The following is a 12,117-nucleotide window of genomic DNA, read 5'->3' as shown; positions in this document are numbered from 1 at the left end:
GAGGCAGGCAGACCACTTGAGCCCAGGAGTTTGAGACCAGCTTGGGCAACATGGTGAAACCCTGTCTCTACAAAAAATAGCAAAATACTATCCAGGAGTGGTGGCCTGTGCCTATAGTCCCAGAATCTTGGGAGGCAGAGGGTAGGATTGCCTGAGCCCAGGAGGTTGGGAGGTCAAGGCTGCATTGAGCCATGATTGTGCCACTGCACTCTTGGCTGGCCACGCCTGTAATTCCAGCACTTTAGGAGGCCAAGGAGGGTGGATCATGAGGTGAGGAGTTCAAGACCAGCCTGGCCAAGATGGTAAAACCCCATCTCTACTACAAATACAAAAATTACCTGGGTGTGGTGGCAGGTGCCTGTAATCCCAGCTACTCAGGAGGCTGAGGCAGAGAATTGCTTGAACCTGGGAGGCTGAGGTTGTAATGAGCCGCGATTGTGCCACTGGACAGCCTGGGTGACAGAGTGAGACTCTGTCTCAAAAAAAAAAAAAAAAAAAAAAAGAATAGACCCACATGGAATGTCTTTCCATGTTAATTGGATCTATCAGTAGTGACCTGGACCTGTGAATCCAGGGTGCATACATGACTCAGGGAGTCAGATCCACAAGACACTCATGCTCTGATTCCAGCTTTTGGAATCCAGCCCTTGGAATCAAGAGTAGTGGCCTTGATTAGCTCCAGGACTTCACAAGGATGCAGAAGAAATTCTGTCACCCCAGCTAGCACCTTCTCTAAGAATTTTCTGGGCCAAATTCAAACAAGTGAAACAACAGAAACTTGCTCCTTCAAATCTGTGAGTTTTGGATTTAGAGATTGGATTTTCTGTGAGGGAGCTGCAAACAAAATAGGTTTTTGTCTTTGTATTTCCTTATTAAAACAAGTAACTTACAATCATTTGGATAGACTTTACTGACACAGGTGAGGTGTGACCTGGGGATTATGGAAGGTGGATATGGAAAGAGAGAATTGCTTCCTTTATTATAGTGAAACTTTACATGACAATGATGGTTTAATGCAGTCTTAAAAGAAAATGGAGCCGAGTGTGGTGACTTATGCATATAATCTCAGCAGTCTGGAAGGATGAAGCAGGCGGATCACCTGAGGTCAGGAGTTCGAGACCAGCCTGGCCAACATGGTGAAACCCCGGCTCTACTAAAAATGCAAACATTAGCCTGGCGTGGTAGCAGGCACCTGTAATCCTGGCTACTGAGGAGGCTGAGGCAGGAGAAGAGCTTGAACCCGGGAGGCGGAGGTTGCAGTGAGCCCAGATCGCGCCATTGCACTCCAGCCTGGGGGACAAGAGCGAGACTTCGTATGAAAAAAAAAAAGGAAAAAGAAAATGAAAACTTTCAGCCGGGTGCGGTGGCTCACGCCTGTAATCCCAGCACTTTGGGAGGCCGAGGCGGGCGGATCACGAGGTCAGGAGATCAAAACCATCCTGGCTAACACGGTGAAACGTCGTCTCTACTAAAAAATATTAAAAAAATAGCCCGGCATGGTGGCGGGCGCCTGTAGTCCCAGCTACCCAGGAGGCTGAGGCAGGAGAATGGCGTGAACCCAGGAGGCGGAGCTTGCAGCGAGCGGAGATGGAGATCTCCCCACTACATTCCAGCCTGGGCGACAGAGCCAGAATCCGTCTCAAAAAAAAAAAAAAAAAAAAAAAAAAAAGCATAAGTGAAGGGGGCAAGCCCCTCCACAACTGTGGGCGTTTCTTGTCAGGTGGAATGAGAGACTTGAGAAAAGAAATGAGACACAGAGACAAAGTATAGAGAAAGAAAGGTGGGCCCAGGGGACCGGCGCTCAGCATAAGGAGGACCTGCGCCGGCACCGGCACCTGTCTCTGAGTTCCCTCAGTATTTATTAATCATTATCTTTACCATCTCGGAGGGGGGATGTGGCAGGACAATAGGGTAATAATGGGGAGAGGGTCAGCAGGAGAACATGTGAACAAAGATCTCTGTGTCATAAATAAGTTTAAGGAAAGGTGCTGTGCCTTGATGTGCATGTGTACAAATATCTCCACAAATATTTCCGTGCATTAAAGAGCAGCATTACCGCTAGCACGTCTCACCTCCAGCCCTAAGATGGGTTTCTCCTATCTCAGTAAATAGAACATACAATCGGGTTTTACACTGAGACATTCCATTGCCCAGGGACTAGCATGAGACAGATGTCGTCCTCTATCTCAACTGCAAAGAGGCCTTCCTCTTTTACTAATCCTCCTCAACACAGACCCTTTACGGGTGGGCTCGGGGGACGGTCAGGTCTTTCCCTTCCCACGAGGCCATATTTCAGACTATCACTTGGGGAGAAACCTTGGACAATACCTGGCTTTCCTAGGCAGAGGTCCCTGCAGCCTTCCGCAGTGTATTGTGTCCCTGGGTACTTGAGATTAGAGAATGGTGATGACTTTTAACAAGCATACTGCCTTCAAGCACTTTTTTAACAAAGCACATCTGGCACAGCCCCAAATCCATTAAACCTTGAGTAAACACAGCACAGGTCTCTGCAAGCACAGGGTTGGGGGTGGGGTTACAGATTAACAGCATCTCAAGGCAGAAGAATTTTTCTTAGTACAGAACAAAATGGAGTCTCTTATGTCTACTTCTCTCTACATAGACACAGTAACAGTCTGATCTCTCTTTTCCCCACACATAAGGAGGGGCCAGGCCCAGTGGCTCACGCCTATAATCTCAGCACTTTGAGATTATAGGCGGGCAGATCACTTGAGGTCAGGAGGTTGAGAGCAGCCTGATCAACATGGTGAAACCCTGTCTCTACTAAAAATACAAAAATTAGTCAGGCATAGTGGCAGGCTCCTGTAGTCCCAGCTACTCAGGAGGCTGAGGCAGGAGAATCTCTTGAACCAGGGAGGCAGAGGTTGCTGTGAGCCGAGATTGTGCAACTTCTAAATAAACAAATAAAAACTGTTCTATTTTGTATATATGGCATAATTTATTTAACTGATTACTTAAGATAAATAGCTTTTTCTTAATCTTTCCATTACAAATAATATCAAGTGAATAATTTGAACATAATGGTTATGCCTGCAAGCATCCTTTGTACACACGTGAAATGCACATCAAGGGACATATGATATATGCATTTGAAATGTTGATGGATTCTGCCAAATTGCCCTCTGCAGGGGGCTGAGCGTGATTTATTTCTCTGTGGTGAGCACAATAAAACAGGATCCTGGCCATACTCAATATCACACTTGCACAATATTAGATTATCTGTTGCAACTATGAAGCAAAATCAGGCAATCCATGAAGACTGTAGAAGGATAAAAAGTGGCTGGGTGTGGTGGCTCATGCTTGTAATCCCAGCACTTTGGGAGGCTGAGGCTGGTGGATCACCTGAGGTCAGGAGTTTGAGACCAGCCAGGTCAACAGGGTGAAACCCCATCTCTACTAAAAATACAAAAATTAGCCCGGCGTGGTGGCAGGCACTTGTAATCCCAGCTGTTTGGGAGGCTGAGACAGGAGAATTGCTTGAACCCTGGAGGCGGAGGTTGCAGTGAGCCAAGACTGCACCAATGAACTCCAGCCTGGCCAACAACAGCGAAACTCCATCTCAAAAATAAATAAATAAATAAATAAATAAATAAATAAATAAATAGTAAGGTATTCTAGCCATGAATAATGCTTGAAAGATCATGCTATACAAATAAAAAACTCTGATCTCGGATTGACCTAGATGAGGTTGTAGGCCAAGGCAAAACTTACGCTTCTACTGCAGAGATTGAACCCTGCTTCATACAAAACAAAGGATACTTGAAACTGTACTAACGCTAGGAAGAAAGACATGATGACAAGCTAAGAGTGTCAATTGTCAGGACAGGCATAGTTGGAGTTCTGGGGTTTTTCTGGGGACAGAATTACTGGGAAATTCACTGATCTCCCCCACATGCAGAATAATCTGCCATCAGATTCTATAAAACAAGTTTTTCTACTTTACTTTGAAACTCTGAAAAAGACAGCCCCACAAAATATTATCACATTGCAGAAAATTTTGCTAAATCATTAAAGTAAAAGAAATGTTAATTAACAGTAAATAACTTGTTAAACTTAAATTTTCCGTCTGCTCAAAATACCTTCCCTTCTTCTTCACCACAAGTTTACTCAAATTTTAGATATACCTCAAGAATCTTCCCTGGGAGGTTTCCTCAGAGCATTGTGAGTTAGATGTCCTTCCTCTGATTTATCACGAGAAAAATATTATATGTATGAATTTCTACATGGAATAAAAGTAGGATTTAATTCTTAAAAATATAGATCTTAGATTTTGCTGTGCAGGTATTAAGTGAGTTTTTATTTTTGCATAGCTTTTTGTCTAGAACCCAGTAATCCCACTTCTAGGAATGTCCCTCAATGACATTTCAGCTTATCATTCTAGTGGATTAAATGAGACTAATCATTGTAGTGATATGGGGTAACAAAGTTGAAGCAACCTGCATGTCTGTCATCAGAATAGGTGGGTATACACTTCAATGCTGTGCAGTAGTCACAACTAACGAAGCAGCTGCGTATACACCAAGATGGGTAGATTTTTCAATGTGAGGTAAAATCTAAGAAATGAAAACCAAAAGATCAAAACAAACAAACAAACCAAAACAAAAAGCCCAATACCAAGGTTAAAATTATAGCAATACGTAAAAAGCAGATTGAGTGAGACGATCACTGAATGGGAATGGCAGGGAACTGTGTGAGAATCGGAAGAAGCTGAGTCAAGTGGTCCTAATTTTACCTGTTGTAAGACAGTTGCGTAGCACTGTCCCCTGCCCTCTTGCTGACCTGGAAGATAACCAGTCACAGGCAGGCCCCTGGCCCCATCTCACTCCACAGTCTCTCCCTGTGAGCATTTCTCTGCAGAAAAATGCTGGAGGTCTCCTGGGCACCTTCCTTATAAAGTGGGTTTTAAAAGTCATTCTCTGTAATCAAGAAGTGAATGTCTGCGTGCGTTGAAAGGACACAGAAACAGTCATAGGACTGTATAACAGTTTTGAAATTGAAATCACATTTCTGTGTGTTCTGCCCGAGGTTTATTGGCCTGGCGTTTGTGAGATTTTGTGTTCCTGGGGAAAGCCTTCCTGGATCTTGAGTCTAGAGTTTTGGTATTTTCAGTTTTGATAACGTGGAATGTATAAGGAAAGGGGAAAAGCGCCGCAAATATGACAATGGTTGTTATAGGAGTTTCTCTAGAGTAGTGGTTCTTAAGTTCACTTCACCCTGGAAGGACCCTCCGTCTGAAACTGGGCGGAAATACCTCCCGGATTCTTCCCACTCCCCTCTCTATTTCAGCTTGGGTAACTTGTTTCATTGAACTCCACCTCAGCTGAAGGAGCCAATGTTCCAAGAGAAGGATCGCTGTGGGGCCCTAACTAATCTCAGTCTCTATGCTGATGTGACGCAGGTTAGTAGCCTAAGGCACCACCACGTTACAGGCCCCACTTGCTGGTGAGCCTGGTCACCTTCTCAATTAGGAAAGAGTGAGGCTCTCAAGGTTTTTGTTGTTTGTTTGTTTTTATTGGGAGTGTGGCGGTTAGACAAAGTCTCTCTCTGTCCCCAGGCTGGAGTGCAATGGCAGGATCTTGGATCACTGCAGCCTCTGCCTCCCGGGCTCAAATGATTCTCCCATCTCAGCTTTCCCAGTAACTGGGACTACCTGCGTCCGCCAATTTTTGTATTTTTAGTAGAGACGGGGGTTTCGCCATATTGCCCAGGCTGCTCTCGAACTCCTGAGCTCAAGGGATCCTGCTGTCTCGGCTTCTCAAAGTGCAGGGATTACAGGTGTGAGCCACTGTGCCCAGCCTCTCAAGGTTTATAAAATGGAACAGAGCTCCCTTTTGAATCACAACAGCATATTTTGTTGGGGTTTTTATTATTGATTTTGTGTATGTCACGTAAGAGTTTTTTGCTGGATATTTGTAGTGTGAATATCTTCTTCCTACCTGTGTCTGAGAAACAGCTTAATGGTGTCTTGTGATAAAATTGTTAATTTTCACAAAGTTAAATTTATTTCAATTTTGTTTACTTATTTTTTATCTCCCTATGAAATATTTGTTTCCCCAAGGTCATGGAAATAGGCTATGCTCCACACCCCCCCACCCACTTACATAATCATTTACCTTTTATTTATTTATTTTTATTTTATTTATTTACTTTTTTGAGCCATCATGGCTGACCACAACCTCCATCTCTCAGGTTCAAGCGATTCTCCTACCTCAGCCTCCTGAGTAGCTGGGAATACAGGCTCCGGCCACCACACCCCGCTAATTTTGTATTTTTATTAGAGAAGGGGTTTCTCCATGTTGGTCAGGTTGGTCTCGAACTCCCGACCTCAGGTGATCCCCCTGCCTCGGCCTCCCAAAATGCTGGGATTACAGGCGTGAGCCACCGTGCCTGGCCACATCATTTACCTTTTATTTTTAGGAATATGATCAAAAGACCTGAACAGGCACTTCCAAAATAGAGTATGTCAATGGCCAGTAAGCACATAAGCAGATGTTGTGATATCAATAAAAATTTGCTTATTTATTTTAACCAGTGGCGACCAGACAAAAGACCTCAATTGTCTCTGGAAACTTTATTTTCTTGCCAGAAATCTTTTCAAAACTCTTCTGTGAAGGTTGTGTTTGTCTGGGGGAGGGGTGAAGTTGTGGTTTGGGATGAGTGCAGATGAAGGAGTTAAGACAAGGTTTCTGTCTTCAGGATCTTCAGGAATATCTGTCCTTTAATCAGACTGCTTAACCTGATTTGGCTGATCCCCCTTTCTTTTTCAGTTCCCTCCATCCCTCTAATCCCCATCACCTAAAAAGACCTCCAGAGACTTAGTTCATAGCTGGGCTTGATCTACATCTCTTTGCTCCAGACATTTCTGCTCTGTGTCAATGCCAGCCTGCATCTGTCTGGGATGTTGGGTGGGGTGGTAGAGTGGGATCAGTCACTCTAGCCATAAGGTCTCCTAGGTTGGGCACTCAGCAGTTGCCATCAGTGTCCAATGATTATGGGGAGACTATTCTTAAGTGGGTTAAATGGGCAGTCACACAGTTCTGTACGTGAGGTGGTCTTCAGAAATTCAAGACAGTCAGGAGCTGGGGGAGAGAGCTCAGCCTTTTCTGGGGTTGCAGTGGTGTAGGTATGTACTAGATTTGTGGCACCCTAGATTTGCTGGGACAGTGGCAGGATTTATCAGAATTGAGGAATGAGAGAAAGAAAATATTTTAAATTTTAGTTATTTGATGTGGGTTTATTTTTGTTTTTTGTATTTTGTTTTTGAGATGGAGTCTTGCTCTGTCACCCAGGCTGGAGTGCAGTGGCAGGATCTTGGCTCACTACAAGCTCTGCCTCCCGGATTCACGCCATTCTCCTGCCTCAGCCTCCCGAGTAGCTGGGACTACAGGCGCCTGCCACCACGCCTGGCTAATTTTTTGTATTTTTAGTAGAGACGAGGTTTCACCTTATTAGCCAGGATGGTCTCGATCTTCTGACCTTGTGATCCGCCCACCTCGGCCTCCCAAAGTGTTGGGATTACAGGCGTGAGCCACTGGGCCCGGCCTGATGTGGGTTTTATTATACATTTTGCTAGAAAGAGTAAAGGTCAATTTTTCTTTTGATTTAAGAAATGTATTTTATTGTAGTAAGAGCACTTTACATGAGATTTCTGTTCTTAACAAATTTAAATGTATGCTATACAGTTGTCCCTTGCTTTGTGGGGGAGATTGATTCCAGAACCTCAGGCATATTCCAAAATCCCTTCATAGTCAAGTCCTGCGATTGGCCCTCTGAAACCTGCCCCACCTACATGAAAAGTCAGCTCTCCCTTTGTGCAGGTTTTGCATCTTGCCAATACTGCATTTTTGATCTGCAAGTTTGGATGAAAAAAATCCATGTATAAGTGGACCAAGTGCCCAGCCTGGGTAATATAGCGAAACCCTGTCTCTACAAAAATAAAATTTTTTAAAAAAAATATGAAACAAACTGAATGTCCACCATCAGATGAGTGGATGAAGAAAATGAACCTTGACTGGGAGTGGTGGTTCATGCCTGTAATCCCAGCACTTTGGGAGGCCGAGGCAGGCAGATCACCTGAAATCAGGAGTTTGAGACCACCCTGGCCAACACGGTGAAACCCTGTCTCTACTAAAAATACAGAATTAGCTGCATGTGGTGGTGCACGTCTGTAGTCCCAACTACTTGGGAGGCTGAGGCAGGAGAATCCCTTGAACCAGGGAGGCAGATGTTGCAGTGAGCCGAGATTGCGCCATTGCATTCCAGCCTGGATGACAAGAGTGAAACTCCATCTCAAAATAAAATAAAATAATAATAAAAAAGAAAATGAACCTCAAGGATAGTATGTGAAGTGAAATAAGCCATCAAAAGAACAAATTAATTCTATTTTAGATTAACCTTTATTAATCTTAATTTGTTAACTACTTAATTCTACTTGAGATATCTAAAATGATCAAACTCAGAATTAGAAAGAATGGTGGTTGCCAGGGGCTTGGAAGAAGGGGAAATAGGAAGTTGCTAATCAACAAAGTTGCAGTTATACATTGTGTTAGTCTGTTTTCACACTGCTAATAAAGACATACGGGAGACTGGGTAATTTACAAAGGAAAGAGGTGTTATGGACTCACAGTATCATGTGTCTGGGGAGGCCTCACAATCATGGCAGAAGGCAAAGAAGAAGCAAAGACATGTCTTACACAGCCGCAGGCAAGAGAGCTTATGCAGGGGAACTCCGTTTATAAAACCATCAGATCTCCTAAGACTTACTCACTACCACAAGAACAGTATGGGGGATACTGCCCCCATGATTCAATATATCCACCTGGCCCCATGCTTTACACGTGGGGATTATTACAATTCAAGGTGCAATTTGGGTGGGGACACAATCAAACCATATCATACATGACGGAAAAGTTCTAGAAATCTCTGTACAATGTTGTGCCTATAGTTAACAATACTACAGTTGACTCTTGAACAACACAGGTTTGAACTGCATTGGTCCACTTATATGTGGATTTTTTTCCAACCAAACTAGCAGATTAAAAATGCAGTATGGCAAGATGTGAAACCTGCACAAAGAGAGAGCTGACTTTTCATGTAGGCAGGGCGGGTTTCAGAGGGCCAACTGCAGGACTTGATTATGCAGGGATTTTGGTATGTGCCTGAGGTCCTGGAATCAATCTCTGCCACAAAGCAAGGGACAACTCTATATTATACATTTAAATTTGTTAAGAACATAAATCTCATGTCAAGTGTTCTTACTATAATAAAATACGTATTTTAAATCAAAAGAAAAATTGACCTTTACTCTTCCTAGCAAAATGTATAATAAAACCCACTTCAAATAACTAAAACTTAAAATTTTTTCTTTCTCTTGTTCCTCAAACTCCTGATCTCCTACCTCAGCCTTTGAAAAACCTGGGATTATAGGTGTGAGCCACTGTGCCAGGCCTGTTTCCACTTTTTCCTCCCTCCCTCCCTCCCTTCCTTCCTTCCTTCCTTCTTTTTTTTTTTTTTGACAGATTTGCTCTGTCGGCCAGGCTGGAGTGCAGTGGCACTATCTTGGCTAATTGCAACCTCCACCTCCTGGGTTCAAGCGATTCGTCCCCAGCCTCCCGAGTATCTGGGATTACAGGCATGCGCCACTATGTCCGGCTAATTTTTATATTTTTAGTAGAGATGGGGTTTTATCATGTTGGCCAGTCTGGTCTCAAATGGCTGGCCTCAAGAAATCCACCCGACTCAGCCTCCCAAAGTGCTGGGATTACAGGCATGCGCAACCGTGAACCCAGCCTCCATGTCTTGACAGTTGTGAATTCATTGGTTGCAGTGAATACAGAAGTGGATGTGTCTTCCAGATTCTTATTCCAGTTCTTTTGGATAAATAGCCAGGATGATCAAAAGGTAGTTACATTTTAAATTTTTTTGAGGATCCGCCATACTGTTTTCTACAGTGACTGTATCATTTTGCATTCCCACCTACAGTGTAGAAAAAAGGGTTCCAATTTTCCACATGTTGCCTTTTGTTTTTGTTATTTGTTTTTTTTGATAATAGCTATCCTAACAGGTGTGATGTGAATCTCATTGACAGGTTGATTTGCATTTCTCTGATGACTAGTGACATTGAACTTTGTTGCTCATTTGCACATCTTCTTTAGAGAAATGTCTACTAGCCCTTCTTAAATCAGATTAATAGAGGTTTATTTGTTTGTTTGTTTGTTTTGCTACTGAGTTGTAGCAGTTCCTTCTGTATTTTGGAAATTAACTCCTTAACAGGTATATGGTTTGCAAATACTTTCTCCCATTCTATAGGCTGCCTTTTCACTCGATTGTTTCCTTTGCTGTGTGGAGGCTCCTTCATTTGGAATAGTCCAATTTTTCTATTTTTGCCTGTGTTTTTGGTGTCTTACCCATGAAGTAATTGCCAATACCAATGTTCTGAAGCTTTTCCCTTATGTTTGCCCTGTTGCCCAACCTGGAATGCAGCTGCACAATCTCTGCTCACTGCAACCTCCGCCTCCTGGGCTCAAACAAGCCTCCCACCTGAGCCTCCCGAGTAGCTGAGACTACAGGTGTGGGCCACCAGGCCTGGCTAATTTTCTGTAATTTTTGTAGAGATGGGGTTTTACCATGTTGCCCAGTCTAGTCTCAAACTCCTGGGCTCAAACAATTCACCTGCTTCAGCATCCCAAAGTGCTGGAATTACAGGTGTGAGCCACTGAGCCCTGCCTAAGACCTTGTCTTAAACAACAATAGCAGCAGCAGCAGCAACAACAACAACAAAAACAACAAACCAAACAACAACAAAGAAAACCCCAGTATGATACTGGTACAAAGACAAACATAGAGACCAATGGAACAGAAGAGAGGGCAGGAGAAGTGTAATGCCTCCTGCTTTATTTATTTTTTTCTCAAGATCATTTAGTGATTCAGGGTCCTTTGTAGTTTCATATAATTTTACAATTGTTTTCTCTATATCTGTGCAAATGCCAGTGGGATTTTGATAGAGATTGTATTAAATCTGTAAATCACTTTGGGTAGTATGGAAACTTTAAGTCTTCCAATCTACGCCCATGGGATGTCTTTCCATTTGTTTGTGTCTTTTTGATGGATGCTTTATAGTTTTCAGTGCACAAGTGTTTCACTTTCTTAGTTAAGTTTAACTAAGTATTTTATCATTTTTGGTGCCACTGTATTAGATTATCTTCCTAATTTTCTCTTCAGCTAGTTTGTTAGTGCATAGAAACACAATTGCTTTTTAATGCTGATTTCATATCCTGCAACTTAACTGACAGTTTAAAAAATGGAGTCTTTAGGGTGTTCTCTATATAAGGCCATGCCATCAATTAATTGATTTTTGTATGTGAAGCATCTTTGCATCCAAAGGATAAATCCCACTTGTTCATGGTGTATGATTCTTTTAATGTGCTGTTGAATACAGTAATACAGTTTGTTAATATTCTGTTGAAGATTTTTGCATCTATGTTCACCAGGGATACTGCCTTGTAGTTTTCTTGGTAATGTATCTGTCTTTGGTATCAGGGTATTTCTAGCCTCATAAAATGAGTGCAAGGCCAGGCGCGGTGGCTCACACCTGTAATCCCAGCAATTTGGGAGGCCTAGGTGGGTGGATCACCTGAGGTCAGGAGTTGGAGACCAGCCTGACTAATATGGTGAAACCCCGTCTCTACTAAAGATACAAAAATTAGCCAGGCGTGGTGGCAGGCGCCTGTAGTCCCAGCTACTTAGGAGGCTGAGACAGGAGAATTGCTTGAATCCGGGAGGCAGAGATTGCAGTGAGCCGAGATCGTGTCACTGCACTCCAGCCTGGTGACAGAACATGACTCTGTCTCAAAAAACAAAACAAAACAAAACAAAACAAAAAACCTTTATTATTTCCTCCCTTCTGCTAACTTTGGACTTAATTTTTTCTTCTACTTTTTTGAGGTTTAAAAATTAGATTGTTTAGCCAGGCGCAGTGGCTCATGCCTGTAATCCCAGCACTTTGGGAGGCCGAGGCAGGCAAATCACCTGAGGTCGGGAGTTCCAGACCAGCCTGACCAACATAGAGAAACCCTGTCTCTACTAAAAACACAGTATTAG

The sequence above is a fragment of the Macaca fascicularis genome, chromosome 4 (assembly GCF_037993035.2).
Source record: "Macaca fascicularis isolate 582-1 chromosome 4, T2T-MFA8v1.1".
In the NCBI taxonomy this organism is placed as follows: domain Eukaryota; kingdom Metazoa; phylum Chordata; class Mammalia; order Primates; family Cercopithecidae; genus Macaca; species Macaca fascicularis.
The sequence above is the reverse complement of the archived record's forward strand: the minus strand, read 5'-3'. Positions refer to the sequence as shown.